General features: G+C 40.8%; 1 protein-coding gene across 3 annotated transcripts in view; it reads left to right on the top strand.

The window, feature by feature from the left end:
* Positions 1-26,360, top strand: part of ccdc120a (coiled-coil domain containing 120a) — a 58,449-nt gene that overhangs the window by 19,218 nt on the left and 12,871 nt on the right. The window contains exon 1 of one of the 3 annotated variants that reach the window (XM_083554930.1): positions 8,351-8,642. The exons of the other annotated variants lie outside the window; for them this stretch is intronic. The gene's annotated coding sequence lies outside the window, so the exon portion shown is untranslated. Of the gene's footprint in view, positions 1-8,350; positions 8,643-26,360 lie in introns of those variants that run through there. 3 annotated transcript variants of the gene reach the window in all.

Below are 26,360 nucleotides of genomic sequence, written 5' to 3'. Positions count from 1 at the left end.
CTGTTGTGGATTACTGACAGTGCATCTGTTAGTGGGTGGATTTATTTATTGGGCAGCAAGTGAACATTCTGTCCTCAAAGTTGATGTTAGAAACAGGAAAAATGGGCGAGCGTAAGCATTTGAGCGAGTTTGACAAATTGTGACGTCTAGACGTCTGGGTCAGAGCGTCCCCAAAATGGCAGCTCTTGTAGATGTTCCTGGTCTGCAGTGGTCAGAATCTCTCAAAAATGCTCCAAGGAAGGAACAGTGGTGAACCGGCGACAGGTTCATGGGCGGCCGAGGATCACTGATGCACGTAGGGAGCGAAGGCTGGTCCGTGTGGTCCGATCCAACCGATGGGTTCCTGTAACTCAAACTGCTGTAGACGTTCATGCTGTTGATGATCGACGGATCACGACTGTTTTATATTTAAATATATATATAAAGATTGATCTATAAAAAGATAGCCTTCTGTCCCCAAGTGTTTTATTTCATACTAAACATTTATCAGGTTTCTATCATTCCTCAAACGATCGATTGGTTGTATCAAGTGTTGAAAACCCACAGCCACTTCGACCAGCCTATTAGATAAGATTGCCTCCTCCCCGGTCTATATCACCTGATATACCCCTGAGTGCGCTGCAGACGGTCTCCTGACTTTCCCACAATGTTCCCACCGCTTTACTGTGAACAGCAACGAATGTGATCCAGGAGGACCAGTTATCATGACATCATACAGATTCCCAGCGACAGCTCTAACACACCGTTAGTCAATGCTAGCTATTCTGCGGTTGGACTACATTTCCACTAAATGAAGTATGCCTGGGTGGAGCGTGTGCTTTGGCACGGTGGGCAGTAAATTAGTCGTTTGCCGGTCTCCAGCTTCTGCACTCGTGCACTCCGAGTGCACTTTGTTCCACTGAGTGAGAGCTGCTCGATTACATGCTCATTTCGAGAGTAGGAAGTGGAGGAAACGTGGCCGCTCGCTTTCACATGATCAGAGGCTTGTCCGTCATCCTGTGTGTAGAATCTGCAGGGAGGAAATATGCTACGACATCTTGACCCCGGTGACCTCGTATACTCGAAAAGTCCGGGCTCTCCAACACACACCGAGCCTGACTTTAGGATTACTAATGTAATAATAATGATAGCAGACACAAACATCCGGCTCTCAGAATAACGGCTCCTGGACTTTAATTGAATTTCAAACCCTGGTTGCATTTCTGGAAAACATTTGCCAGTCATGCACAGTAAGTTTTTTTTTTTTTATGGCTGGACTTTTTATGACGTGGATTTTCAGAAGAGTTTAAGGTGTGAACATCTCCCCCAATTTGTTTTATTGGACACTACACTATCGCATCTACGATAGCTAAAATTTTATAATTATTTCACTACCAAGTGACCCATACTCTAACATTCACACATTTCCCAGGGATTAAACACGAGAGTTTACATGGGATTAACTATTCTAATCTGGACTAAAATATACCCGAAATGAACATCGATATAGTTTTTAAAAGTAGTTACGAAAAAAACCATTCAAATTTCAGACACAGTAAATGAGATTATTGTGTGAAATTACCTCAGAATGTTTTTGGTTCTTGGTTTCCCTCATTTCTGCTTGAGTATCGAAAAAAAACATATTGTATCTGTATACCTACTAGGAACTACCATCAAGTTACAATCATTGTAGAATCTTCTCGATATTGAACTGGAAAATGACACCATAGACGGCAGTGATAATGCATTGGTCATCTGTTTCCTCTTTCTAAATTTTCTTCTTTTGGAAAAAAAAGCAAAACGATTAAAAGTTGATCATAAAAATAGATTTTCTTTTTCCTACCTGTGATTTATGTCAATCCATTGTACCTTAATGGCTTCCGATTGACTGTATTCCATCCCTGTTTGATATCATGATACTGTTTCAGGATCCATATAGGTTACAATATAAAAAAAATAGAACGTTATTTGAAACTCAGACCCAAAAAATGACAACGTTTGCACACATGAATAAAAACAAAGTGCACATCGGATACATGTTGGCGTTTGTATGGTGATGCATCATTTCTAACCTATTTGCAGTGGTAAAAAACAATTTTTTTAATATAATTATTAGTAGATGTACTTTTATTATTTAGAAATTGACCAATAATACATGCCCAAAATTTGATATGTATATATTGATATTGTCACGTAGAATACAGATTAACATGGCAGAGGTAGAGCTGCGTCTTCCTGCAGACACAACAGGAAAAGGACGTCTGGTTTTATTGCTTCTTTGTTTTGGTGCGATGAAAGTGGCAGGCGTTAGAATTCAGAAGGAATTAAAGTAAATTGATAATTCGCTGTCTTTCTGAACCAAAGAATTCGATGAACTTTCTGTACCATATCGAATTGCAGAGCATCATATTTTTTTACTGAATCGTGTTGGATCGAATCGGAATTGGATCGCACATTGTATCGCATCGGTAGCTGCTTCATGTGTATTTTTAGTGTATTGTATTGTTGGCTATGCTTCGAAATGCGAATCAAACCGGCCTCAGTTATGAAGAATCCCAAGTAGATACATTATTGACACCTTCACCGTGGTTGCTTTCCAGAGGGCCTCAGCTGTATGGACCACCTGACTTTTCCATCTAAATGTAGCTTTTCCTCAAAGTGTTAGCACAAAGTTGGAGACGCACAATAGTCTTTTGGATGCTGTAGCATGAAGTTTTCCCTTCACTTGAACTTGGAGACTCAAACCTGTTCTAGCATGACAGTGCCCCTGTGTACAAAGCTTTGAGTCTTAAAAAGATTTCCTGCTAATATAATATAATGAATTTCTCATTCTGACTGCACCCCAGGCCTCCTCACCTCACCTCCATCAGTACTTGACTTTACTACGTGTCAGAATCTCACACGAAGGACAGTAGCAGGAAAACAAAACAACACCAGAGTCCAAGGCATGGACATACGTAACAATTATCTGTGAAGGATTGAAACAAAAGTTAGAAATTGTTAATAGATCTTGCGATTGCGAAAACAACAGTTTGTCGTTAACGAAGTGTCGTTTCAGTGCATACGAATGAAGCTACGATGGCGTACTCTGTGCATGTCTAAGTAGCGAGCTTCGCGTCTCTGCTCATCTGTTGTGGCCGACGCATTAACATTTATTTCTGAGGAGCATTAATGAATTCGTATAACACTTCTAACGGGTCATTAGACGAGCGTGTCGTTTCCCTGCAAGACCAGATGGCAATGGTGCATTAAATATTCAGTACAATGAGCGAAGGGCACGACGTGTCCGTCGGTGCAATAATGTGGCCACATATGTGAGTCTTCTGTTCTCCGTGCGAGTCTAAACACGCCAAGGATTAATGCTGAGCGAGACGGAGAGATAGAGAGAGGGAGAAAGAGAGAGAGAGAGAGAGTGGGGGTCTGGTACTCTAAACATTTTCACCGAACGGATTAGAGAAAAAAATCGCAGCCAACTGGCAGCGAATGAAAGGTGCGGCGTTTATACATGACAGAATCAGCTGTTTCGCTAGAGATCTCCAACTTGCCATGTTCAAGAGATATGCTGTTGACTGTCAAGGGATTATTATCTTATGCTCCAAAAATATCATGTACACGGACACATTGTAATGCGAATCTGCTCCACTTCGGGAAACAGAGAGCGAGAACACTGTCTTTCCAACACGCTGTATAATATTCGAGAAATAATGAAAGTCTATTACACATAATTGTAGTTTCAGGTATTACATTTGTTTCTTTCGTGCCTGGAGTACAGATACGTCCTGGAAAAACAGAGCTTCTTTCATGTTCTGCCAGTGCTCAGGAACATTCCCGAAACGTGAGCGTTTCACTTAGCTTGCAGCTTTTGGATGAAAGGATGTAAGGAGCTAGCGGGTTAATGCTCACATGTGGAGTTAATCTAAAAAAATGCTGCATGAAGACCCAAAGCTGTTGCGGTACCTCTGGTGGTGGACTACTGAAAAAGAAAAGAGGAGAAATACCGCCGTTTTTTTGTTTTTTTTGCCGGTTAGGGGTCAAATGTTTTGGATGATGGGGGTAGGGTCACTTGTTCAGACTACCATTTGTGGCCTAATGTTAAACACCTGTGAGAAAGGCAGAGGGAGTGTTTTTACGTGACGATTTGTTAAACAGATGGGAAATAACCCAAACGTCTCCATTTGGCTTTGCTAGATCACCTCGTTTCACCCTTTTTTAAAAACCTCCACTCAGTTTCTGCTGATGACGAGTCGTTCATACACAATTCGTTCATTCAGAAAGAGTCGTTTATGTGACCGGGAAGAACGAGTCGTCCTCAAAGATCCGTTCCTAGCAAAATCTTCAAAATTCGTCCTTTTGTCACGTGACTCCCAAAGACGCTATGAAGGTGATGAAAGGGACGAAATGAACTGAATGACTCAAAAAAGGAACAAGATTCAAAGAACCGAGTCACTAAAATGGTCCGATCTTCCCATCAGTAGTTTTTGCCTGGATTTGTTCTAAAGGAGGTTTTCTGATTGTGGTTCCTCTGGAGAACAGCTGCATTTATTGTTCTTGTTACAGTCAGAAGAAAACTTAATAAAGACTGGTGGATGTTGGGTATCGCATGTGATATTATGTACAGACTTGTCCTGGGACGTTAAAGATATAATCATAACATCAAACCTAACCACAAAATGAAGAAAAGTAAAAGGATGTTGTAATGTATTAAGTAAAAAGTTAGTGATTGAACATGTGGTTCAAGAGGAACAAAACACAAAAGTATTGCTGAGTAAGGAATCTTTTTCTCTTGAATTTATCGGAGATTTATCCAATGAACGGACATTTGGTGCCACCCAGATGAGGATGAGGTTCACTTTCGAGTCTGGTTTCTTTAAAGGTTTCTTGCTCTTGCCATCTCAGTTTTTTTAGTTTTTCCGCTCACGTATTAGGGACAATTATAAGGAACAAACTTACAGATTCTTTTATAACTGCTTCATCATTGTAAAGCTGCTTTGAGACAATGTAAATTGATCAAAGTGCTCTACAAAGAATTATCAAAAAATTATCAACTTCATTCAGAGTTGCAAAATTCATTGAAGTCTCCATTTATAAATTTATTTTAATTCCGGTTGGTTAGGAGACAGACTATTACAGAATACCATCAGTCTATTGTCTACTCTGTTGTCCTCTCTTTGGACATCTAACTGCTCGAGACTCAACTTTTTGGTCATCAAGCAGAGGTTCGTTCCACCACCTTGGTGCTGGAACCAAAAAGAGCCTGCAAGCATGTCCTACTTGCACCTGGAGAGATGGTGGGACCAGTCAAACAATGGTGGAGGACGGAGGGATCGGTGGTACATTGTTCGTTGATTTTCTAAACTTTTCGTGGGTTTAGAACATAACCCCCTCGAGTTCCGTGGGACCACTGTAATAACTAAATTATATCTATGCATGTCGTAAAAACATGCATGTTCCTTTTGTTTCAACGTAACAAACTCGGTCATGTAGCTATGAAGATTACGTTATTAAGATTAACAATTCTATAAATGTCCAGATGTTCCACTTTATTTCCATTGAAAAATCATCTCTTAGCATGAAGAACGGCTTTACACACTCTCGGCATCTGGACAGTTCGTTTCTTCAAACGTTCTCTTGTAAAACTCGCCAAAGATGTTCTTCACTATTTGGAGATTTTCTTGATCATCCCAGAGCAGTTCAATAGGATTTAGGTGCGGTGACTGGGCAGGACGTTCTATGATAGATATCACTCCAGCTAAATGTTTGCTCTCTGTTGAAGTATGGAACGGAAGCCATGTTGGTTTCCTTTCACATTCTGGAATAAGTCTTCAAAACAACCCCAAATGATTAAACCTCCAAGTGTGTGGGTGAGGGAGTCTGATCACATCTTCTTTCCTGTTCTCTGTCTTACACAAGTTCTTCTGTTAGAGACAAAAATGTCCCTTTTACACTCCACAGAACTTTCTTTCACTCGATCACTGCGCAGTTCTGGTGTGTTTTTGCCTTTTACCAAGTTTGTTGCATTAAAAAAATCAGTTGGTTCGTTGTAGCGTGTTGATTCGCCTCCCACTTCCTGTCACATGACTCACAAACACAGGAACAGCGAGAATCCGGCAATGATGGCAAAATAATTCTCTAACAAACACGTTTCTTAAAATAGATCCCTGTATTATGAAGTGTGGGATTTGGATGTTTCCAAGCTCATAGACAGAAATGTGCTAATCGGATTTTTTTCTATTATGACTTATTATTAATTTTTTTTTCATGCTTTCAATTCATTCTTCCATGAATTTTGTTATGAATGTCAAGGAAACGGACGACAAAATATTTTCCCATGTATGCTGTTACATTTATTATGACCCTATCTATTATTTTTCAAGAAACCTCTGACATCTCGAGACACACAGACGATGGAGCATTAATGACAAAACAAGTTGTACACTTCAGTTAATATATAAAGATAATAGAGCCCCAGCAGAGGCAGTGGTAGGAGTTGTGGAGTGGTGACAGGTCTGATTGTGTGTTGTGATTGATGGCTGAATGATGGAGTCCTGCACACAGCAGGAAACACTCCTTTTGCTGTCGGATTCTATCTCTTTCGCTCTCACTCCGACTCCTGCTTTTTCTCATAAGAGCGAACGATCTCTCGAGGCCGTAGAGAATTCCAGGAAGGGCAGGAGATGCAACCTGTTTGGCTCCCCAGCTGAACTTCCCCCCATTCATGTTCACACGCATGAATTAACCTGCAGTTATGGTCTCTGATGCAAATCCCAGATGATGAACCGCGTTAGTGATTTGCTCACACACACTAACAGCACACTAGTGATGCAAAATCTTCAACAATATTAACCTGTTCATCATATGTCATTGTTGTGGTTTAGGGTAATGATACATATTCTGTGAAAAACTGCCGAGTGTGAAAGAAACATGACTTAACGTCTAGTCTTGGTTATTCATAAAACAGACCCGAATACACAGAAGTAGACAATTGTTTTTATGAATACAAAAAATATCCTGGCATACATTTCCTGTGAGAAGCTACCATACCTCAACACCATTCAATTCAAGACCACACAACAAGACCGTGATCTGAAGCGTATGTCCGAGCTCTGTAAGCGTTATTTACAGAGCAAACAGACGTCTGGAGTGATATCTATCATGGAACGGCCTGAATCCTGAAATCCTCTGGGATGGAAGTAGCAGAAACCGCTGGCTACACCTGGCTTGTGAGCTGTAAAGCAAACAAACAGTTTTTATACCAATTATTGTAACATAGTTAAAAAACAAGTGATTGTTGTATTATCGGGATCGTGGTCATGCTGACTCTCAGGGATGAGGTTTTGATGTTCCAATATCTTGACAGTCATATGGTGTATGCAAGCGAAGCTTCAAAATCAAGACTTCCATCCAAAAAATCATGGATTAAAGTCAGATGAGACGGACCCAATGCTCACATGCTTTTTTGTGGTGAATTTTAGCAAGTCTAAACCGTTTAACTGTGCTGTTGCCATACATATGCTTGGAGTATTGTGTAAATAGACGGAGCAGTTGGGAGGATGGTCCTGAAGTGCAGTTTAAATGGCAGGATTTAACATGAGAATAGGGGAGTCTGTCAGGAGCTGGGCTTCAGCTCATTGGTTTGCAAATCACCCTACAGTCCTTGATCCCTTGGGGTAATTCAGGGCCAGGAGAAACACCTTCTCGGTTTTCATTAGCACTGGCAATCCTAACCTTAATGTTAGGCAACACGAAATGGACAAAAAAAACTCCTTTGTGAATATTTTGGTTTTTTTGGGATGATGCTTGTTGCCTTTGCGGCAATGTTTTGTGCAGTTTGTGGAGGATTGACTTCAATATGTGGAACGTTTTACTGAATCTATAAAAAAGACCCACGTGGGGGGGTGAATGCACTCGCGAGAACGCGCAAGCGCGCCCCCAACGTTACCTGTAACTAAAAAGACGCTTCTCGCTTGTTAGTTTTTGTATGATTAAAACCATTTTCATTGCACAAAACCCCGGAAAACTGGCAAAGCCCAAATAGTTCTATTAAAAGATATACTTTTTGAGCACTTTCTTAGAAAATCACGTCGAAATACATAACAGTTAAGACGTACTGTATATGTTACCGAAACAGTCGCGACCATTTCGGTTTTTTAGGGGGTTCCGTGGGACGTTGTTTTAATACGATCGCTACGTTTAAAATCAGGACAACGAAGTTATATAGAAATAATAAAATCGGTTATAAAAGAAAGCCGATATATATATTTATTTCCGTGTGAAAACGGTCAAAGCGAAATACTGCTCCCCCTCTCTGAGCGTCGGAGATGGTTTCGCCCGCCCGATCCTCTGAACCTGGAGCGCAGAAGTGAAGCGAAGAGACTTGGCGCGTGCACTCCTCCGGTGGACTTATACACAAACACACACACACACACACACACACACACTGATCATTATTATAGTAACAATAATAATAATTACTCAATTAGTTCAACTTTACTAGCTGGCTTTAAGACAGACTTTTCATGCCTTCTGCAGAAAGGAACTGTTTCTTGATGTGTTTTCATGCATTTCCATGTCCAGGGATTTAAAGGGAATTGATGCCAGTTGAAGCTTCAACTATTTTACCCAAAAACAACTCCTGGGAATGTGGATGTAGTTTCTGATCTAAGGTAAGACTACATTGGATCAAATGCATTGACCAGATGATCTGTCTGATGTTCTAGAAAAGTAAACAAAAGTGGCCAAAAACAAGTGATGCACGTGATTGCTGGTTTATTATAATATCCACGTGACTGCTGCTTGATTTATTATAGGATCAAGAAATTAGATGCACTCAGAAAGTTCCAGGTTTTAGACTTGATCTGCTTTTCTGGAATGATCAAGTGGACCATTCTGAATGAACTAAAAAAGTGGTTGCACTTCATTCCACAGTGCACAATGAACCAAATACTAACAACTTGTGTTGTTCATCCAGAAGATCATTTGGTACTGGTTGATTGAGGATGCCACAATTTCTGGGACCTGTTCGCTCAACGAACGATTGTGTAGGAACTGCTCAGGGTCATTGTTTTTTAACAGGAAGTTCTCCAATCAACCACTTTCTTATCACTGACGTGATCCTAAAAGCCTGTAGTGAAGTTGGAATCTGTCCTTGATCAGGCTCAGAGATCCCAACGTACAGCACAGCTCAGCACTTTTATGACACTGAGTTGTGTTTGTTTTAACCACAAAGCTGCGGATACATCTGCAAAAAGTCCTCCTCCTCCTCCCAGGTTTGGAGCCCTGAGGGGCTGGAGACCCCTGACGATGAGGGGTATGGGGGTGGGCGATTTTGGGTAATTTATCAGAAGTTTGGTTGTGGCTAGACTAAGGCATTTCTGTCACCTAGATACCCTTTTATTTATAATTCTAAAGTTATTGGAGTAATCAGGGAGCAATTAAAGCCTCCATTGGACTATAAGATACAATGATAGCCTGTATTACGAAGTGTCAGGTTGGATAATGAAGATCGTCTAACAGAAGACCACTATTTAATGTAATTGATTTGTTCTGCTGATGCCATCAACTGTCATCGTCAAACCATTTAGCCAGTGGTAATACTGTATTAGTAGCATTGGGGCATCTGTTTCCTTCCTCCTATTGGTTTATATTCAATTGAAGATATCCATGTGGTCAGCCATCTTTAATAGTAACCAGAATGCACCATATATCTATTATTTATATCACATTTCGGGTTGTAAAATTCCAAAAATTTTCATTGGGAATGAACAGGAATTATTTGGGAATTTCCAAAATTGCAGGTGAGCCTAAACAGGGATCTTGGATGTAGTTATAGAAAAATCTTGCAGGATAAATTTGGTTAAAACAACCAAATTTAATGGCGTTTCTGTTGAATTTTTACCTGCACATCCATCAATCACATGCACACATGCATGCAGGCCACACCCCCTATATGCGTTCCTCAAAAAATGTATTATTATTGCATGCATCAGTTTATGACCAAATGAGATGCTTACAATTCTGTTTGTATTTGATAAATTTTATATAAATTGCCCCACATTTCTAATTATTCCCCATAAATTTCCAGTGCGATACTTGAAATATTTCCAAAATTCCCCAGATGAATTTCCCACTGAAAAGTTCTGGAAAATTTTCCTGAAATTTTTCCGAAATTTTCCGTCCCTTTGCAACCCCCATTTTTAAACAAGTGATTTTCTTCTGCAACGTTTGTTTTTTTCTTGGTGTGAACACTAAACTGCGTGACCGTAAATGCAATAAAGTCGTATCTAATGAAATTGTAGCGAAAATTTTGGAAGAAACAGCTCGACCGTGTTTCCACTTTGACCTCTTTAGTGCTGATTTCCACACAAAGCACAGCATGGTGCGCTTACTCAGCAAGCAATCCCGGCGCCGGATCGTTCTTCAGCAACCCCCCCCAAGTCGTGTGTTTGGTTTTAAGATTGTCTCCTCAAACACCTGGTTTTTCTCGGTTCACATAGGAAAAACGAAGATTTGGAGATCTGTCTGATCTATCTGAATTCAATCTGATTCCTTTTTGAGTCAACAAGACAAAAAACTTCCTGACATGAGGAAGAAACTTTAAGAGGAACCTCCTCCTCTGGGTGACACCTGATATACACAAATCTGTACTTTTCTACTATTTATATACTTCAATGTCAAACAACATGGCAATTACACTGTAAATACATCAAAGTCAAAGTACCTCCCCATAAGCTTTCCTATTCCACATTTAGTCTCCATTCCCTGTTCTAATCATCTCCACTCTTCTGGGAAGATGTTTCTTTAGATTTTGTGATTTGCGCTCATTTAGTGAGTAAACACCAGTACTCATGTAGTTGAGGTGAGGAGGCCTGGGGTGCAGTCAGAGCAAACAATTCAGCCTATAGAGCTCTATAGGGGGAGATGGAACCCATGGAAAGTGGATCTTCATGGAGATGGCTTTGTGCACAGGGACATTGAAACAGGTTTGGCATCCTACACAATTGTGCACCTCCGACTTTGTGCTAACAGTTTGGTGAAGAACCACAAATGGCTGGAAAAGGCAGGTATCCGAGACATTCCGAGATAAGAACTGTATGTTGACTGTATATCGTTTGGTCCAATCTCAAGTGGTTATGTTGTAGGACATGTAGGACATGCGAAGCACCATGTTCCAGAAGGAACTTTTGTTGTACCAGCTTGAATAGGAAGTGACAATAAAAGACACTAGACTTGAATCAGACACAACAGGGTTTAATCTTGGAAGTTGGAGGTCACTCTGTGCAGCTGGGGACGGTTTCTCATCAATGCCTTGGGTGGTTCCATGAAATTCCGGAGTTAGAACGGGAGCTTTGAGGATGGATTTGGATTGTAGTTAATGTCAACAGTCTGCATGTCAACATTGACTCAGGACTACAGTTTGCTTCTAATCACCATTACTGCCCCCCGCAATATCGTATATCTGCAATAAATGGACATTCGGTGCAACCCAGATGAAGATGGGTTTCTCTCTTGAGTCTGGTTCCTCTCAACGTTTCTAACTTATGCCGTCTCAGGGAGTTTTCCTTCACCACAGTCGCCACCGGCTTGTTCATTAGAGACAAACTTACACTTATAAAGAACATATTCAGTTTCTATCACCACATTATCTGCGTAAAGCTCCTTTGAGACAATGTTCATTGTTAAAAGCGCAATACAAATAAACATGAATTGCATTGAATTCATCTGCAAACTCGTGGCCTGTTTTGTCCTGACAATGTTCTTGGGTATGATGTTGATCTCCAGGCTGTGAAACAGATCTGTCCTTTCATTAGAACGACCTACATATCGTATTGTGGAGAAAAAAAAACATTCAATCGCAGTTCACGATCGTTTACTCGGACAGTCCGGTCTTTCAGGAATGCACTGTTGCCTGGTTGGAAGGAGATTTCTGAAGTGTTTAGAGGGCTACCTAGAAACCAACCCTGCTCTCTCTCTCTTTTTTTTTTATTATGGCACGTAGCCAAAGTGGAGCTCAAACACACTTTGGTATAAGTTAATGGCCCTTTATCTTGTTACCAGGTTAACAAATGCGTTATCACCACCGTATCTGCACGCATGACCCTTTTATTCTGAATGTCGCTCGGAAACGTCCTACTTTTTGACGAAGATGAGATCAATTTCATGTCCTGAAACAAAGGAACACATTTTTCTGTTTTGTTTGGTGGAACATAAGTGGTACATTGTAGACACCTGACTATAAGAACGTCCCATTCCACATTGAGTCCCTCATATAGAGCTCTATAGCAGATCTTTCACTCCAACACTTTGAACCCAAATGTTCATGGAGCTGGATTTGTGCACACATTTGTGCTGAAAAATGTCATGCAAAGACGTCCTACACAACTGTGATCCTCCATCTTTGTGGTAACAGTATGGGAAAGAAAAACATTTGGTTGTAAAAGTCAGGTGTCGCAACACGTTTGTCCGTATAGTGTATGTTGTATGAAATATATCATACACTACATACCAAAGGCAAATGGACATCGGTAGCATTTTCGTCATAATCAGCTGTGGTTTGCCAGACATCGCTAGCATTCCTGACCGGCTCGTATTAAGCCAGTATGTGTTCTCGTAATGGCGTGATGGAATTCCATCGCAGCAGCGTTATGATTTATTTGGTCCCCCTGAGCGAGTCAAAGATGTACAGCGCGATCTCGCGAAGGTCTTCTGAGAGGTCACACGGTATCAGTTCGCCGCAGTTGATTCACCCTATTGATTTGCCTGTTGTGCAGACCTGATCGATAGACTGTTGGGCAGTCAGAGTTGATCTTTGATGCATCCTGAGGAAATGGAGCGCTCTTGACCATGGAAGGAAGCAGAAACCTGTTGCAATTTGGTATCCACTTTGTAACTAGAAGATGATTTGGTATAGTTTAACTTTTTAAGCTGAGTCTTGAAATCCTGGATAATAATAGGCCAAATACCACATGTACAATATTTTCTTCACATATCCCAATGATGTTAGGAAGCTGGGGGCCTTGCTCAAGGGCGCAACAGTGGCAGCTTGGCGATACTGGGGCTTGAACCCCTATCCTTTCAATTAGTAATCTGATCAGTCTTAACCAAGTCTACCACTTTCCTAATAATAATAATTCAAAGCATAAAAACAGGCAATAATATAAAATTAAATTAGAAATGAATAATAATTTTAAATAGCGGCTTTAAAAGTTGCACCTCGAAGCATTTTCAAAGCATAAAAATAGGAACGAAAGAAAATAAATTAAAATAATATCATCGCAAAGTACTTTCAAAACATATGAATAATTGCATTAAAAATAATGCATAAATAAATAAATAAAAATATATTATAATAATAATAATAATAATAATAATAATAATAAAATAAGTAAATTAAACAAACATCATAGAAATGTGAAAAAAATATAATACAATAAAATTAAATGAATCACCTGAAAGCTATCTTTGAAAAGTAAGTTTTAAGACCTGATTTAAAAACAAAAAAGATCCAGCCTGTCTAATCTGATTGGTTCAAAGCGAGTGAATTATTATACAGCTGCTGTACAACTACCATCAAATAATCACCATCGATTCTGAAGCAATACTTATTGATCAATACAACAGAATTATAATAATTATAATCGTCATTTAATTCAAGATTAAGGATTATAAAACATGACGTGACGCCAAAAAGACACATAATGAAGGTGTTTCTTTGCATATTCATCAGTCATCATGTCGCTATCTGGCTGTCAGGTGTTCTTCCTGTTCTGAGGGTGATGTCATTTAATGTGTCGGTGCTGACGATGAGCTCATTGTTTGCTCTGAACAAACACTTCTCAGTCGTAGTGTCTGGAGGCCACGTTCTAGCGTTCGAGAGCGTCATCGGCTAATCATCGGCTCAGAGCCCCGACCGATTAAACGTGGAGATAATAAAAAGGAAAGTAAATACATCTTTAACTGCTCTGTAACACAGTGGCAGATTTCGCCCAGTGAGTAATCATGTGAATGAAGCGCGTTCTGGGAAAACGTGTGAGGATTAAGAACCACAGAGGCCATAACGCTGACTCATTGGTGTTTCTTGGAAAGGCCCAAAGAGGTTCTGGTTTTGTGAGTCGGGTTTGCGCTTGACGTTAAGAATAAAAATAAGAACGGCGTTAAAATACCTCACAATAGAATAAAACAAAGCAGTGGCAATATTAGCGTAGCCTATGCAGATGTTTACTGCATTCTTTATTTTTATTGGCTAAATCCAATGACGTATGTCTTCAACTCCGCCCCTTTAAAAAAAAGATTTTTTTTTTTTTACCTCAGAGCCAATCACAACCCAGATCGAATGAACGGGCCATTCCGATTGGCCAGACTCATTCCTCCAGCTGTATAATGTATATTTTCTGCATCCCAGCGCTGCGAATTTCGTACGCAACGCTACGTGTTTTTCGTGGTTTTATGATGAATAATTATATTTTTGTTAATAAATTACCTTATTTCAACATAAAACTCATAAAAACTATTCACCGTAATAGTTCTGTGCCAAACTGAAAATCGCGATAAAGCGAGATAAATCGATGGACAACTGTATAACGTTTTTTTCTCACGTTTTATTTCTTATATTTTGTATTTTGTAACGGAAAAACACCGTTTTTAAACTGATCTGCATTAGTGTAGACGTAGCCTGACCATGGATGGTCTCGGTATGATCAGTGTTTGAACTGGAAAAATTTTTTTTTCCTTCAATTGAAGTTGATTTGTGATTTGTTGCCCGAATCAATCGTCCGGTTCCACTACGCCCCGTGTCCCACATCAATGCCTTGTCCGTGTTTCCACACGCGAGATCAGCAACACACCTTTTCTTCTAAGACCACCAGAATTTCGCTTGGGGAAAATTTGTACGCGAGCACGATTCTGAGGTAAATTCGATCCGAAAACCCTCATTAAATAAAAAAGAAAAAATTGATTCCGACCCCGGGAAGCTTTAAGAATACAAACCTGGCTACAGCTTTTTCCTCTCATTCATCATAAACTAACATTCGACAGGAAAACGTCTCCTGGGTCTCCAGTTTGGCCAGGGCACTAGGTGTATCTGCTGCGTGTGCTCAAAAAAGGGGCTGATGTACTTCCGGCTCTGCAGCCCTGCTGGTGGAAGTCTGATTTTCTTTCTGCTTAAAAAAAAAAAAAAAACACGCTATGGTTGAACGTTTGTGGACGCCTGAGCATGAGATTGGTGTGTGTCGTGTGAGATTCTTTTTGAACGTTTCCCTCCGTAAAAGCTCCACTTTTCTGGAAAAGGTGTAACAGTAGATGTTGTGCTTAGTGGAGATTTTTAGAGATTCATTCAGCCAGTTAGTAAAGTCAGGTCCAGATGTAGGTGAGGTGAGGAGGCCTGGGGGTGCAGTCAGCATGAAATATTCATCCCAAAGGTGTTCATTAAGGTTTGAGCTCTATAGTAGGAGATCTTCATCTTCAACCCATGGAAAGTATATCTTTAATAATGGAGCTGGCTCTGTGCACTTTAGATCTCCTAGTTCAAGTGACCACATACGGCTGGAAAAGTCGGGTGTCCTGATACTTTTGGTCTTATAAGTATAGTACATCAGGTTGGATTATTTGGCTGGAATTTGGTGGATCAGCGTTGGTAGAGAAATCAATGCTTGCTTGATCTTTGTGACACACACACACACACACACACACACACACACACACACACACACAGTATCTTTCCCTCTGGCTTTAAATATTCAAACTGGGTTCAGATTTGCATCTGTATGATTCCAGATGCTCCGTCTGGGGTGTTTTGTTTTTATTAATCAAACCCATTGTCTTTGTTTCAACCCTGCTGGGCTTCTCTCTATCTGTTAAGTCTCTCCACACCATCCTATCTTACTCATTTATCCTCAATTTCTCTTATTCAGTCATCCCTCAGTCCTTCATTCAGACCCCTTGCTTATCATACATGCGTTCAGGCTCACACCCACACCCGTCTCGACGTTTCTATGTTACTTGTTGATGCTTTCAATTTTTTCCCCTCTCTTTACACCGTTACCCCACTGAACCTGCCTGGATTCATTGCTGTGATGTTCTGAGCACTGCAGAGAGATCAAAGAGCAAAAAAAACCCCCTGAAGAACCATAAAATCCTCGTCGTTCGGCTATAAAAAAGAGGCCCGGGCGCTGCTGCGGCTTACGCTCTGATTTAAAGCAGCTCCTGTTTTTCTTCTGCGAGAACTTTGGATCTTTGAAGACAGAATCAATAATGGATTTCGAGAAAAATATAAAAAAAATGTTAAAAAAAAATCCTCCACAGTCATAAACGAGACGTCATCCCGTAGATGCACCTCACAAACCATCTGATAGAATTGATCGATAAACTTTCTAATGTGAAGGAAAATGTAACAATGGCAGAGACATATTTAAAAAATGTCATTTTAAATATATGTTTTACTCTTTTCATATCTGTATTTGATAATGAGGGTTCAAACAAAATTTTTTTCGTTGGTTATTAATAGAGGGCGAGGCACCGATAGTTGCTGGAACTATCTGCGTAAATCCATACCGATAGTTTTTCCGGGTTCCGGCTGTCATTACGAGAGCGGCCTCTAGAGGCGATTTACCGATGCCACATGCTATTTGTGAGACTGCGCTCTGCACGGAGAGCGTTATATTTATGACTTGTACTTTATTTATTATATAATTATATTTCTTAATAAATAGATTAAGATTCCTTTAACACATTTTCACGATTCTTTACCTTTTTTTGATTTTTGTAATGAAGTTCAGTACTTTTTTGAGTTTTATGTTGGTTTGTTTTTAATCCAGTATTAATTTTTTTCAAAATCGGTCGATTAATCGGCAAGTTTGATCCAACCTAGATATCGGAAATTGGTAAAATAATTAACGTAGCTTAATTATTTGTTAGATTCACCCACTAACCATATGCATAAGTAAATAAATGTTTAGATTTTAATAGCAATGTATATGAACAAAAACATTTTTTATGAAAGTAATAATGCGCTTTTGATAGGCGAAATAGCTATTGGAAAGTGGCGTTCATTTGTCTGTAGTGTAAAGAACAAGATATAATAATTAATAATAATAATAATAATAATAATAATAATAATAATAAACTAATCTAGCATTATGAGACAAAATAAATACCTTTAAAATCATTATAAAATCTTCACAAAAGCATTGGTTGTCACTCCGGCCCATGTTATTGTTTGTTACAGACCGACCCGGTCCTTATCAAATAAAAATAGGGTTAGGGTTAGGGTTAGGGTTATATGAAAATATGTGGCCCTCACAGAAGTTTGGAGACCCCTGATTTATAGAAACATTGTCGCTTTTTGGTGCCCCGGACATACGCCTAAAAGAGGTCAATCGGAGCATGTGCACACCAGATGTGCACACACTGGTGTTTATCCCTTATACAGGCGCTACGTTTTAACCATCACCTGTCGTTGGACGAACTCCGAGGATTTGCTGTGCGTAAACAGATCGAAGCGATAAGAGAACAAAGCGAGGCCATGCTGCGGTCTGTACGCTCAACAAGAGAGCCTTAATTTGTTGTCAGGGTATTTATCCAACTAATCTGTTTACGTATCAAACGCCGAATGGTGGTCAATAGGGTTTATAGCGCATTAGCAGGAGATCTTCCATACCAATCTTCCACCATTTTCATGGAGCAGGGTTCATTCTCACACTGGAACAGAGTTTGGTCTCCTAATTCAAGTGAAGGGAAAATTTGGTGCCAGATCCTATACAGTTTGTGGGAACAGTTTGAGGAAGAAACACATATTTCTGGAAAACTCAGGTGTCCCAATACTTTTGTTCCAATTCTTTTTAATAAAAGTGTTTTTTTTCCTTTCCTAATCCTTGATCATAAAAATTCCCGGACGCTGTAGGTTATTTGTCATGGATCCCACAGGTGGTCTTCATTTTCTGAACCCATGCAAGACCAGTGTCAGTATCACCTCCTGAGGTTCTCACAAGTGGAACGAGGTTTCCATGCTTTCTACAGTTTTCTGTTTTTTTTGTGTTCTAAACAGAGGATAAACAAACCTCGGGATGTGTCAGTGTCACACATTCCACGAATATGAACAAAGGAGAAAGTGTTTATCATAAGACTAAAGCGATATTATGTTAATTTAGGAAGGTTTATAAAAGGAATGCAATGGAATGCAGTAAAGCTGATGAATACTGTGGGTTCATTACCTGTGGAAGTAGCTGACCTTGATGAATAGCATTCCTGAATGCCTCGGGTTGTCTTTGGAGACCGGTGCAGCTGAGAGACCGGTGTTTAGTGCAGCGATACTTTTTGTGGATCATCATTAGGGTTATCTATTTGCTAGGTGTGGTGCTGTTTTGTTCTTTGGACCTACGCTATTAATAGCCTGAATTGGGACGCCTTCGTGGTTACGGTGAAGATTTTGGCAGCGGTATCGTAACCCGACATGCTTGTTCCTGTTCAGCTGGGCAACATTGTGCCAGAGTGGATTACACTCGGGTTTGTCCATATGCAGAAGCCACACTTCTTTTCCTGCCTTGGTTTGAGCGCATTATCACCACTCGAAATGTCTCGCTTGAGAAAAGTAAAATCAGCGCCACGCTGTTTTCGGTCTCCAAATATAGTTAGAACTAAATTGATTTTACGTTTTCTTACAGCGTCTACACGTTTTTTTACTTCACCAAACTCTTCATTGGGCTGTGTATGTCTAGCCTGTCTAGCCGGGTTAGCAACAGTCTAATTGTGTAACTTCATACACTGTATACTGTCTATAAGATCTATAAGGACAATATGGAAAATAAATGCTAACCCGTGGCTAACTAGCTCTTTTGTCAAGCTCATTAGCATATCTGGCCTGAACTGTTAGCATGCAGGAGATGCTAGTGATTGACCTGACAGAAAAAAAAAACAAATTGTACTAGTAGTTCATGTGTAAGTAACAATAGTTGAGTGCTACTAGCAACAGGTTAGTGACTGATCAGTTAAAACTGTTGATATAGCAATTTGTTAGCACCATAGTTCTTTGGGTTTTTGCCCGAGCTGTTCCAAAGACGTTTGGCATCTGTTTTTAAGTCATGGAATTGGGAATAATTTGCGATATTAAGCTAGATTTAATCTTTCATTGGATTATATTATACTGGTTTATATTTAGCTAGCTTTGGGCTATAATTATAAATGGCTAGTTACAGTTAGTAGCTGGAGATGGATGGTACAAAGTTTTCCACAGTCATCGTGTGAACTTTTGAACTAAACTGTCTTCCTTAATAATCCTCAAAGTACTCGGGTCTGCAGTAAATGGTTATAGTCTTGATACCAATGGCTATCCTGAGAAAACACTAGTATTGTGCTAACTTTGCTTTTTGTTTTCTTCATACACCATCGTTGATAACGATTCATGTATACCTGTGTGACCGACTTCCTTGTCAGGGAAAGTGGTAGCTCAGTGGGTAAAATGCTCAGTGGGTCATGAGTTCAAATCCCAGCACTACCAATTTGCCCCTGCTGGGCCCCTGAGCAAGGCCCTTAACCCCTTACCTGCTCAGCTGTATTAATGGGATAATTGTAGGTCACCCTCGATAACGCCGTCTGTCAAAATGTAAATGTCGATCTCTAGAGATAATTACAGCAGTCTAGCGGGTTAACTCTGAGGTGTTTTTTTTAGGAAAACGAGGCACTTGTGTGTGAGAAGAACTTCTCAGCAGGGCTGATCTCACAGCTGGAAAAAAGTAAACAAGACCCTGAAACACTAGTGTCCGCCAAAGAATGAAAATATTGTGCTTTTCTTCCTGATATGAAGCGGTTCAATGGTCTTGAAGCAGGTTTATGAAGATCGTACGAGACTTTTCTACAAGGCGAAAACTGGCACGCATACATGTGCTCTAGCCATCTGCTGTCTGCAGCCTCTCGGCCTGCTCCCTGCTGGAACTGCTGTTCCTGCCAGTCAGAGGAAATGTGGCTTCCACCTGGCCTACTGAGAAGGGGGGGGGGACAGAAATTTGGGGTGAAAGAACAAAGGAGAAAAAGATAGGAATGGAGGGTAAAGTGCATGATGGTGCAGTCTGGAGGAGATACCCATTAAACCCCTAGTCCACCTTTATTCCTTTAGTGTGGCTTTGAGTTTGGGTCATATTTGGTGTCGTTTGAAACCCCCTATATGGTGTCGTTTGAAAATCGACACTGTGTGTCGTTGGTCGTTTGACTTGTGCTTCAATCGATCTCCGAGTCAGAAGCTTGGGGGCTCTTGAAAAGAAAAGATTGTGTTGAAGCGTCGAGGCAACGCCTGACTGACGTATATAAAAGCCAGGACGTGACCTCGATCCTCACAGGGTTATGAAGACGTAGTGCTTTTTCTTTTTTGTTTGTTTTTGCGAGAGGGTAAAAAGTTTCTCCTCTAGCCTCGAGGGAACACCTGAAAGTAATGGAAATATAAAGGAGATTTCGCTAGGACATGTTATTGAAGGATTAACAACTATTTGACCAAAAATTCAATTTGAATGCTAACTTTCGCTCCTGATCGCCAGTTCAGGTCTGTAACCAAGACACAGTCTCCTTCCGCAGGATCAGGATCAGGATCATCTTAGCCTCTTTTAAACATGCTAACTAGTGTGTGTGTGTGTGTGTATATATATATATATATATATATATATATATATATATATATATATATATATATATATATATACAACAAAGTAGTGGTCTCCTGCAAGCGTTTTAAGCCACCCTGTGTCGTAACGTTTCACGAGCCATTTAAAAACGATGTCTTGGTTCCTGAAGGATTGGTCCGTGTGGTGAAGGACCATGAAGTGGGTGGGGAAGGAAAAACATCTAAATTGGGAGGAAGTTTTAGGGCAAGAGACATGAGAAATGCAATTACTTTTCTCCTATTTTTCTCGCTTTGCTTTTTTCAGCCTCACTACACCACATCAAATGACAATACCTCAGCGCTGTTTACAGACGTCCGCCCATGGCCTCTGACAGTGAAAAGAGTGGATGGAAATGACATGTAATCAAAAGTAATTATATGTAACTTACTCGAGTGTAACTGCTGGAGTAAAATAAAAAAAGGAAGAAGAACATCTAGCGCCACTGTATTGGCCTTCACTTGAACTTGCGAATCCATGAGCTTGTATCATAGCTAGTAGCACTTTCTAATTCAGTTCAATTCAAGTTTATTCTGTAGCACTTTTCACAATCGACTTTGTCTCCAAGCAGATTAAAAGAATGTAAGAATTATCAAATGTTTTTAATATAATTGAACTACACTGATCAGCCATAACATTATGACCACCCGCCCAATATTGTGCTGGTCCCCCTATGCAGCCAAAACAGTTCTGACCTGTCTAGCTTTTAAAGCATGAACTTTTTTCAGCAGTTTGAGGTATAGGAGCTCGTCTGTTGGATCGTCTTCGCTCCACACGTGCATCAATGATCCTCAGCCGTCCACGACCCTGTCGCCAGTTCACCACTGTTCCATCCTTGGAGCACTTTTGATAGATTCTGACCACTGCAGACCAGGAACATCCCACAAGAGCTGCTGTTTTGGAGATGCTCCGACCCAGTCGTCTAGACGTCTAGCACAATTCGTCAAACTCACTCAAATCCTTACGCTTGACCATTTTTTCTGCTTCTAACATCAACTTTAAGGACAAAATGATCACCTGCTGCCCAATAAATAAATCCACCCACTAACAGGTGCCATGATGAAGATGATCAGTGTTACTCACTTCACCGCTCATTATGTTATAATGTCATAATCTTATGCCTGATTGGTGAACGTAGATTTATTTATGAGCAAACCTGGAAAACTTCCTTAAATGGTATAAGGAAGAAACTTTGAGAGGAACCAGACTCAAAAGAACCCATGTTCATTTCGGTGACACCAAGTGTGTGATTATAAACCATTAAAAAATATTCCAAACACTGTAGAGTGAGAAATATCATGAGCACCGGAGTGATTATGAGGATCATGTAGTATGTATTACGAAGTGCTTCATGTCAGACCCTTTTAGTTTTTTCTCCACAAGGTTTTCATAAATCTGCGATTTTGGTATTCAGGGACAAAGGAAAACACTTTCTGATTGGAATGGAAAAGTGCCAAAGAACGGCAGGATACTGGCACTGTATCTCTCTCATTCTGTTACTCTCACACACTCTCTCACACACAACACACACACATTTGACAACCGTTGACCTTCATGCCGGAGAGCGTACACATCGCGGCACCGTAACGGCATCTGGTTATCACCTCCAGTCCTCGTCGTCCACTTAGAAGAAGCCTGGCTTTGTTTCAGCTTATCTCCCAAAGAGATGTCACCATGAACTCGTGGAAGGACGTCGAAGAACAACACACTCCACAATCCAACACAAAAAAACCCTCTTATGATTATAAATAGGTGTAGATTGTGTTGGTGTGATAGATCTTAATTGGGTTGAATAAATATGGAATATACTATTTGAGGAGATGGTACACGATTGTAGTGGGTGCAGGAGCATAATATATCCCATTCAGTTGAACTAGAAGACCCAAACCTGTTCCAACATGACATGTACAGAAAGCCAGCTCCATGAAGATAAGCCTCACAATTGGTTAGAGTGGAAGATCTCCTACTATAGAGCTTTGACTTCAACATGGAACATGGATGAATTTTTCATGCTGTCTGCACCCCAGGCCTCCTCACCTCACCTCACCTTCATCAGTCACTGATCTTCCATTCCTCAAACTGTTAGTGGGAGGCACACAATTGTATAGGCACCCATGGACGCGTTGAATAAAATTTTCCCCGTCACTTAGATTCTAACCTGTTCCTGCAAGCCAGCCTCATGAAGATATGCTTTCCACGGGTTGGAGTGAAAGATCTCCCTCTATAGAGCTCCAAACCTCTCTATCTTTGGGAGGATCTTTTTCACGTTTTTTTCACCTTAGGCCTCCTTACTACAAGCACACTCCAGAATCTGGTGGAACATCTCCCCAGAAATTTTTTACAGCATTTGGCACACAGCTATATATGGGGTTTAAGGGCCTTGCTCAGGGGCCCAGGAGTGGCAGCTTGGCGTGGCTGAGATTTGAATTCACAACCTTCCGATCCACTAAGCTTCAAATGTTCACAGTTGATCGAACAGTGGCAGGGTCTCAGGAATTCTTGCTTCGCCTATTATACATTTATAGATTTTTTTTCCCTCATCCCTCATCAAGTCGAGTCACGAAGCCGAGTACTTGTGAATCTCTGATAATTCTCATCTAAGGCTTTTTTTTTTATAGACGCCAGTCATTAATGTTTCCTTTGGCCGCCTCGTATTAGTGGACCGACGTGTTCCGCGGTTACACGCAAGACATGTGCGACAAACAACAACAACTAAAAAAACGTCTCGTTAGTGGCGGATTAATTACAGGGAATTACATTCGCCAGGCAACTTTTTTGCGAATGTGTATGTGTGTAAGCTTGTAGGCGTGTCCTGGGAGCGCCCGTCGGGATCGGAGAGGTCGCAGACGGTCCTGGGAGAAATATGTTGCAAGTGCATGCGTCAGGTTTTTATTTCTGCATGAAAGAGCGATTGGAGGGTGGAGGTTAGAGCCGTCTCCCCTGAGGCGAGGAAAGGGGGGGGGGGATGGGGTGTTGGCATGTAGTTAGTCTGAAATCGGAGGTGACAGGTCTGAGTGGACGAGACCCGCTTTGCAGGAATGTGCTGAGGTAAGGAGAACGAGGGATAGAAGGGAATGGAGCGCAAAAGGAAAAGAGAAGGAGAAACGATGAAGGATGGACAGGCCGAACATCTGTTCCCGAAACAATAACGCAGGCTCCAACATGACTAAGTGGAGGTGCCGGAATGCTGGCAAAGCTCAGTGAGGGACGCAGACCATTTGTCTCGACATTTGCTCACACACACACACACACACACACACACACACACACACACACACACACACACATAAAAACTTGACACACACACGTTCTCTCAAATCAGACTCTGTCCTTGGTGTTTTCAAAGTATATTATAAAGTTTGTGGACACCTGATCAAAAGATTACGTGCTTCTTTTTGTCCCATTCCAAATTTTTTCCCCATTTGCTGTTATAATAAGCTTCACTGTTCTGGAGAAATTAGATGTTTTCACCAGATTTTGTGAAGGTTTGTGCTCATTCAGCCAGTAAAACCAGGTACTGATGTAGGCGATGTGGTTTTTATCTTCAACTCCAACCTATGTGAAGCAGATCTTTGTGCACAGGGGCATTGTCAGGTCCGGGTCTCCTTGTTCCAGTGAAGTCAAAATCTCATGCTCCAGCATCCAAAGACGTCCGATACAATCATGTGCCCAACTTTGTGGTAGTTTGTAAAAGAAGATCTAAAGAATGCTAAAAAGTTCTAAACCCTTTTGAGCACTTTTTGGATAAATTTTTCACTCTGACTTCACCCCCAGGCCTCCTCACCTCACCTACATCAGTACCTGACTTTACTCACTGTCTGAATAAACAACGAATCTCCACAAGTACACTCCAAAATCCCGTTTCTCCGTTCTCCTAAAACTAGACGGCGTCTGTTTGTTTTTTCGACGACAGGACGTGACATTTTTTTCGAGCGCACTCATGGTCTGCGCTTTCGAGCCGGACGATTCGCCCTGCGCTCTCTCTCTTCTGCAGTCCAAAACATAACAAGCGTCTGGGAGAAAATTCACCACGAGACACAGAGAAACTTGTCGTTTGGCTTCCAAAGCTAAAAACATGGACTTGAGCGGAGCCTGTGGTGAAGGAGATGTTTACAGGAAGTGGTTGTGTGGGGTTTCAGGAAAACAAAAAAAGGCTTTGTAGTCGTGGTTTGCAACGAGAGACTCTCACTCTTGATATTGTTCGTGTCGGTCAGGTTTGAGCCTCCCATGTATATTTTTTTTCTGCGTTTCCTTCGCCGACTTCCTCCTTCATGAGCCGTTTCCTGCTCTCGGAGCTCAATTTCCTGTCTGCAGTTCCCACGGATAGAGGCGTGGGTGGAGAGGGAAGCTGGATGCGCTCGGAGGGTTTACGGCTTTCACACGGACTGTCTAATCTTTTACGATTTGAAGAGTTACGAAGGGTATTGTTACTTATGTATCGCTGATTCATGGCAAAACTTTCACATTTTTTTTATTGAATTTTTTGGAATCATGAAAAAAAAGTGGCTGCCTAATTTAGGATTATTCAGGATATTACCATGATTAATATGCGCAAATATTACTGACGGTAAGATTCAAAGATCCCCATCGTAAGTTAATTACGTGATGCATCGATTTATTTATATATATTTATTAATAAATGCGCTTTACTTTTATTATTTAAAAAGTGACTAAAAACTTTTGAAATTTGTGACCAATATTTGATATGTGGATCGTTTTCTCGTCTCTAAACCCATTACTCGAGCGTGTTCTCTCAGCACCACCGCTGCTACGTGAACACGACGCATCGCAACACTACGGAGACGGAGGCGTGTCTTGAGAGTGACGTAGAATACAGATTAACATGGCAGAGGTAGAGCTGTAACTTCCTGCAGACACAACAGGAAAAGAACGTCTGCTTTTATTAAATCTTTTTTTACGAAGGCGTGTTTTTGTGAAAGGGCTTTCGGATGCTTTAGAAGTCAGAAGACATTTGGGTAAATTGATTATTTGCTGTGTGTCTGATCCGAGGAAATAAAAGCGAACTGTACCATATAGTTTCCGTGGGCTCACCACCTGCAGGAGGGACCGTAATGGGACGGTGCTATGAGGATTGGGCAGCAGTCGGAGGCGGGGGCCTGCTTAGACTGCTGCCCCCGCGACCCGAATTACGGATAAGCGGGAGAAAATGAATGGATGAATGAATGTACCATATTGAATTGCGGAGCATCGTATCTTTTCCATTGCATCGTATCGCATCGTGTTGATCGCATTCGCATCCCATCAGTAGCTGACACCTGAGCTTTTCAGACGTATGTGGAAAAGTCACACAATTGTGCAGGATATCTTTCGATATATTTCCCTGCACTTGAACTACGAGCCCCAAACCTGTTCCAGCATGACAATGTTCCTGTGAACAATAGGTTTTACATTGGTTGAAGTGGAAGCTCTACTGGAAAAGAGCTCTGACCAGTACCCTGTTAGATGTTTCTCTTCAATAGTTTTTTTTTTCTTCTTCAATTGAACGTATTTCTGTACCGTGATCCCAATTCGGAAGTTTAGAGAAGTTCACCTGAAGCGATACCTGGAGCTGTTAGGAATTGTTTAGTAAAAACATGGTTTCTTTTGATCTTGTGTTCAACAGGTTACTAATATGCATGTCACTTTCATTTTATTGATAAAATGCCTGAAAAAACACACATTTTTGGGAGCATGCTCCTGTTCCTGCTCCTGGTTCTGCATCTGGTTCTACATATGCTTCCTGGT

The sequence above is a fragment of the Silurus aristotelis genome, assembly GCF_946808225.1.
Source record: "Silurus aristotelis genome assembly, chromosome: 11".
NCBI classification, from domain to species: Eukaryota; Metazoa; Chordata; class Actinopteri; order Siluriformes; family Siluridae; genus Silurus; species Silurus aristotelis.
The sequence above is the reverse complement of the archived record's forward strand: the minus strand, read 5'-3'. Positions and strand labels throughout refer to the sequence as shown.